The sequence below is a fragment of the Dipodomys merriami genome, unplaced genomic scaffold (assembly GCF_024711535.1).
Source record: "Dipodomys merriami isolate MVZ:Mamm:240054 unplaced genomic scaffold, mDipMer1.0.p SCAF_25, whole genome shotgun sequence".
Lineage (NCBI taxonomy): Eukaryota > Metazoa > Chordata > Mammalia > Rodentia > Heteromyidae > Dipodomys > Dipodomys merriami.
In genome coordinates, this window is record NW_027203937.1 from 13,865,143 (window position 1) to 13,871,664 (window position 6,522).

Consider the following 6,522-nt stretch of genomic DNA (forward strand, 5'->3'; position numbering starts at 1 on the left):
TTACCCAGGAATACTTGCTGAAAGATGGCTGGAAAGGATATATTCAATTTGAGAAATCTTGAAGAACTGCTGGTTTGATCTGTGTGACACATTTTTATCAGTACATTGACACCTTTTTTTAATGCCAGGACTTTTTGCCATCTGATGATTTACTATTCTAATTTCTCATCTTTGTAGTGCAAATGTATTTTGCATCATCTAGCAGGGCACCAGTGGCTCACACCTGTAATCCTAGCTACTCAGGAGCCTGAGATCTGAGGATCATGGTTCGAAGCCAGCCCAGGCAACAAAGTCCATGAGACTCATCTCCAAAAAACTGCCAGAAAACCAGAAGAAGTACTGTGACTCAAGTAGTAGAACAGTAACCTTGAGCAGATGAGCTCAGGGACAGCACCCAGGCCCAGAGTTCAAGCCCCATGACCAATAAATAAGTAAAATCATTTAAATCTGTAATAATTTCTAAGCAAACTTTACTGTCAATGTAGGAAGTCTGTTGGGTTTTTTTTCATATTACTTGGGGCTATGAATATCCACGTGAACAATACAGATTCCAGATAAGATACAATAAATAGTCTAATTGATCTTAAATCACTGGAATCCAAGAAGCATTTGCTCTAGATCACCTGGATTTTCATATGTACTTTAGTGAAATGCTTTATTTCTTACGCATAAAAAAGTTTCCAGATAAACACTTGGAATATTTTATTTGGAGATGAGGGCTAAAGAAGAAACTCCAAGATAGGCATAAAACTCTTCAAGTTAAGCTAGAGTGCTATCATATAATAATGTACTTCATGGTGTGAGGGAGGTGGAAAGAGAACTGAAAACTAGAAATGTGATTCTGGTAACACTAAATTTTGTGTATAATAAACATGGCGATTCCTGATAGCTTAAAGAGATTCAGGAATTAACTGCAGTGTATGAACACCTGGTGTGTTAGAATTGCAGTGGATAGTTTAAATACAATATTCCTTGTGACAACCAAAATACGTTGTGGCTGGTGCCAGTATTTTTGTTAACAAAATGTTTAATGTCTCACTACAGTCTGGTCAGAACTTAGTGTTATAAGCTAGGCCTAAAGCCATTTTATAGCTGCTGGCCTAATTGTGTAATTTTTCTTTAAAATGTTTTATTATATACTGTCATTTCTTTCATTTAATATATGTCAATTGTCACAATAAAAAATTTAAATACTTTGACTTACTTAGCATGTGTTTGTAAGCCCAGTTTGTTTTAAATTTTGTGACATCTAATAGTTTTCTGTTAAAGGCTCATGAAGGTTAAGATATTTTAATACCCGGTTACAGACTTATTTTTCACTATGTATAAAGCAAATTTGCAAGTGCACCAATTTCTCTAAAATAATTTGTTTTTTAAAATACAGATACTTAAATACAAAGTATTTGTGCATTCATATGTCAACATTGTAACAATTCGAAGTAATTTTAAGGCAACTTGCCAATTCAGTATAAACAGATAATAGAAAACTATTTTTTGACTGTGCTGTGTGGTCCCACTGGAGCTCTGAACTATACACCACTGAAACAGCCAGAGACAAAAGTTCTGTTCTTTGCAGAGGGTGAGGGAGTAAATGAGTCAAAAAAAAAAAAGCTCTTTTGTAGTTTACTTACTTTGGGTGTGAATTCTTGAAATAGGGGACATTTAGGTAGAGGCTGACTTGCCTACCAGTAAGCAGGTGCATGATATAGATCAGCACATTTAAAAAGGGAATAAATCAGATTAATGGACCAACCCTGAGTATGACTCTCATCACCAATTTATTTTTATTATTATTAGCAGGGGTAGCCTAGACTGGCTTCAAATGTGCCATCCTCCTGTCACTTCTCAAGTGGTGGGATTACAGGTGTGCAACACAATACCTGGCGCTCATTTCCAAATTTTGATTTGACAGTTCTTCCTCATTGTTGGAATACAGTAAAATTCAAGCTGAACTTTTTACTATTGCCTAACAATAGACTGGCAGACTTTTTGCAAATTGTGATCAGACATATTAACTAGGTGAAGAGCTTTTGAAGTTCAGTCAATTAATAGAGTGAAAGCTAGTCCATGGAGAGAAAATGATGATTTATTTGAAGGTTGTCGACATTGGTCTTCATTTTTTTTTTAATTTTTCTGGGGCAAAGGTGGTGGGAGGCCGCATTTGTTTCGATGGCCTTAGGGGATTTGGAACTGGGTTTGGCCCTATCAGTCCGGAATGGTTTTTTTTTTTTTTTTTAGTTTTTCTGCATTGTGAACATTTCCACCGCGGTCAGTGCCATCTTCATAATATCTGAGACCCCAGGTTCTGCCATATTCCCAAAGCGGGCGCCGGGGATTTGTTAGAACAAGGACTATTATGTGGGACCCATGTAGCAGAATTTTTGCATTGTCGTTTGATTACCCTAATATGGGGGTTGGCACGAGATGGAGTCCAGTTAGTGGCTATTGTGTCACACCCCCAGTAGAATTGATCTGGAGCGTTACAAGGTGGGGCTGCGACACTTGGACACATATAAAAGTGGTGGGGCCTAGTAACCCTGGTAATGCAGCCAGATATGGGGGGGGGGGACAGCTGGCACAGGGACACATTACCTTATACAGTTTGGTGGGTTGTGTTTTCACTACTTTGTATGAGCTTTTTTACTTCTCCTGATTTGTCTTATCTCCCAGCTGTTTTTCTGTCATGTGAGGTGACTCAGAAGCTCCCATACCACCAGGCAACAATAAAGGCAACAAGGAAAACAATAAAGTCATGGTCTTCTGGGTCTCAGTTTTAGTCCACGGTCGGCGGGGTCCATCGGCAGCGGCTTCCATCTCTGGGGGTGTCCTCGTCCTCGGCGTGTTTCACGTGGCACGTGTGAATGCGGGTCCTCAGACCTGCTACTTTGAAGGTCACCGGGGGGGGGGGGGGTCAAGATGACCGTCGATGGTCCCTTCTGATGATCTCCCACTTGGTGGCTCAGATGGCTGCGTGCAGATGTACGCCTGCAGTGACTGGAGCGCAGGCTGCTCAGTCATTTCCGCCAAGGCAACCTCTTGTAGTGCGCAGAGTGGAGGGGGGTCCCCCACGCATTACCTCAAATGGGGTAACCTTGTGTAAAGTAGGGTGTGCTGGGCACCCTAAGGAGGGTGAAGGGAAGGAGATCCACCCACCCACCGCCAGTCTCCAGAATTAACTTTGTCAAGGGCTCTTTGAGAGTCCGGTTCGTTCTACTTGTCCACAGCTCCGGGGCCGGTAGACACGGTAGTTTCCCATTAGTGCCCGCGGACTTGGCCAAGGCCTGGGAGACTGAACTCACAAATGCAGGGCCGTTATCTGACCCGACCGCGAGAGGCACCCCAAACCTAGGAATTATTTCCTCTGGTAGCTTTTTGGCCTCTAAGGTTTGGTGGAGAAAGCCTCTACCCAGAAAAGGTATCCACAAAAACTAGCATATACTTGTATCCATACCTTCCCTGTTTCATTCTCTGTGAAATCCACTTCCCAATACATTCCTGGTGCCCTCTCTCTCTTTCTGTCCCTCTCTGTCTCTCTGTCTGTCTCTCTTTCTCTCTCTGTCTCTCTCTCTTCCCATCCTGGTTCCCCCCGCGTTTACCGTCTGACATTGAGCACGTCTGTTTAGCACATCTTGAACCACACGTCCTAGCTTAGGAACATGACAAGTCTTAAGCTTGCGTGTCCCCAGAGGAGTGCTGCTTTGTCCCCAGCCTTTGGGGAAGAACCAACTTTCCTTGTCCTAATTTTGGCCCGCTCCCCTTCCCCCACTAGTTCGCCCCACTTTTGTAAATATTTTAAATCCTCTTCGGAATAGCTTGGCTTTTCCTGTAGGGCTGGAGCCGGGAGGGCAACCAGTTCTTGCGCCTTTTCTCGGGCTGCTTGCTTTGCGGCTCGGTGGGCTAGGCCGCTCCTTGGCTCAGGGTCCCTAACCTGAATCTAAGCCCTCCACCTGCTTTCCCGGCGCTTAGGCTTTTCTCTCCACTGACCATCTCCTACCTGCCTCTTTCCTTTCCACTGACCTCCTTCCCCGTTTCTTTCCCGCCTCATGGAACGCCAATACCTTAACCATTTTCCTGGTCTGCCTTTCATCCTCTTGCACGTCCCTGTCGTTGAACACCTTTTCTGCTGTGCCCACTAATTCAGTCAGGTTTTTCCCTTCAAACCCCTCAATTTTCTGGAGCTTCCTCCTCCTGTCTGGGGCCGACTGGCTAGCGAAGGCAAGGCTAATTGCTCTCAGATTTTTGGATGCCTCCATAAGCCTTTCCAGAAAAGCCCCTGGGGACTCATCCTTACCTTGAGTCACCGCGCTGATCTTAGATTTATGGGCCTCCTTGTAGCCGCATGGAGTCCCCCCAACAGAGTCTGGAGGTAGAAATGAGGCTCTCCTTACCTTCATTGGTGTTTGGGTCCCAGTTGTGGGGGGGTTCTCTTGGGCAGTAGTCTTCCATTTTCCGGGGGACTCGGCCCAACCTCTCAATTATCACTTGATGTGTTTCCCTTATAATGCAATTCCTTTCCTCTGCATTAAAGCGGGCCATAAGGAGCTGTGGTTGGTCCACCCAGGTGGACCAGTGGGTAAAGAAGGCAGTTTCCAAGAGACTAATCAGATCCTGGGGGTGGGCACAGAAAGACTTATGCTGGGCTTTCCAGTTATAGATGTCAGAAGAAGAAAGGGAACATCGGTTAGGTGGGGGCGCCCTCTCCCATCCGGTGGAGCTTCCTCGCGAAGGGCAGCATTGGCGCCTTTGGAACTGGAGGGGGAGAAGGTGGCAGAGGAGGGTAGAGGGAGGGGGAAGAATTGGGTTGGTCTTTCTGTTCAATGGGTCCATAAGCGGTTCCCTTCCGCGTATGGGGTGAGCTGGTGAGAGTTCCTGGGCTGAGACTTCAATCTAGAGGAAGACTAGGGAGGTGGGAAGTCCAAATCATCTGTATCCGTCCAAGGTAGGATGGTCTTTTTATTTTATTTATTTATTTATTTATTTGCCGGTCGTGGGGCCTGAACTCTGGGCCTGGGGCACTGTCCCTCAGCTCTTCAGCTCAAGAATAATGCTCTACCATTTGAGCCACAGTGCCACTTCGGGCTTTTTCTGCTTCTGTGGTGCTGAGGAGTCAAACGCAGGGCCTCATGCATGCAAGGCACGCACTCTACCACTGAGCCACCTTCCCAGACCCGGATGGTCTTTTTTAGCCTCCCCTTTTCTTCTGTTTCTAGTTTCGGGGACCTGGCCTGCCTCAGAGAGATTTTTTTTTTTCAGGAGAAAGGTGTGGTTTTAGCCATGATGGAGGCTCTTTGACCAGGCACCACCAGGCCACGATGTTCGGTGGAAATCCAAGACCTTAGTCTGGGTAGACTAGATTTGGGCCAAAGCGAACATCCCCTCCGGCGGTCATCCTGTAAAGAAAGTGGGCCACTCCATCTGGTAGTGTTTTTAGTTTTTCCGGATAAACTTTGTCACCCAACTGGGTGGCTTTACCTTGAAAATCCTCCAAGTGTTGCAGAACAAGATTCAGCGGTGTCACAGGTTCCTTGCTCCCTGCCTGCCCCATTTCTTCATTCACAACAAATAACAGGACAGACAACGGAAAGACAAGACAAAGACAACCGCAGACCCAGCAGCCCCTCCTCGACAAGATAGCAAGTCTAAGGGCAGACAAGATGTAACCCCAACTCAAAAACGCAACCTACTGCTAGTGGTGATTTACCCAATCCCGACTGCCTCGGGGAACTTGAACCCCCTCCTAGCGATCTACAGACGGAGGGATGGGGCGTCCCTGCATCCGCTCCGGCCCTGGGGAGCCAGTTTCTCCCCAGTGGGCCAGAAACAGAACAGGATCTAGCAGAACAGGACCTCGAGATCTTACCTCCGGAGATTTTTTTTTCCTAGAAATTCTGATGTTGGCTCAGTCCTCGTTTGATCCCGGACACCCCATTATTTTGGGATCCTTGATCAAAGGAACGAGACTCATACAAGATGAAAGTCAAGCAGAGCTTTATTTCGCACCAAGCATCGAGAATCAAACTGACCGGTCAGGGCCTTCTCTAGGGCAAGAGTGGACCCCGCCTTGTCTTACAGGCTAACTTTTATAGGGCAAAACCGCAAAAAACGCAGGCTAACTGTGAGCACATAGTTGTTATGAGCTAACCCTCATCTTCATTGGTTAAAAGCAGAAGGGTTACATAGGTGCTTTTTGCTGATTGGACGCCTCCACCAGGCCGGCCCCGACCTGGTTTGGCGGGCGTTGTTATGGGGAACTCGCTGGTTCCTTGGAATCGTTTTGTAAATAAGTTTCAGTTGCACAAACAACAGGTTTTAGTTTCTTTGTGGGCAAGGTCGGCTTGTACTTACTTTACAAACACCAAATGGCTGCCCGGACAAAATGGAGTTACTTAGGCTAAACCGGTCCTAACACCAACTCCGCGTCTGGCTTTTGGAAATAAGTTATCGTGGACTTTCCTGCCCGGGCTGACTTCGAACCGCGATCCTAGATCTCAGCCTCCTGAGTAGCTAGGATTACAGGCGTGA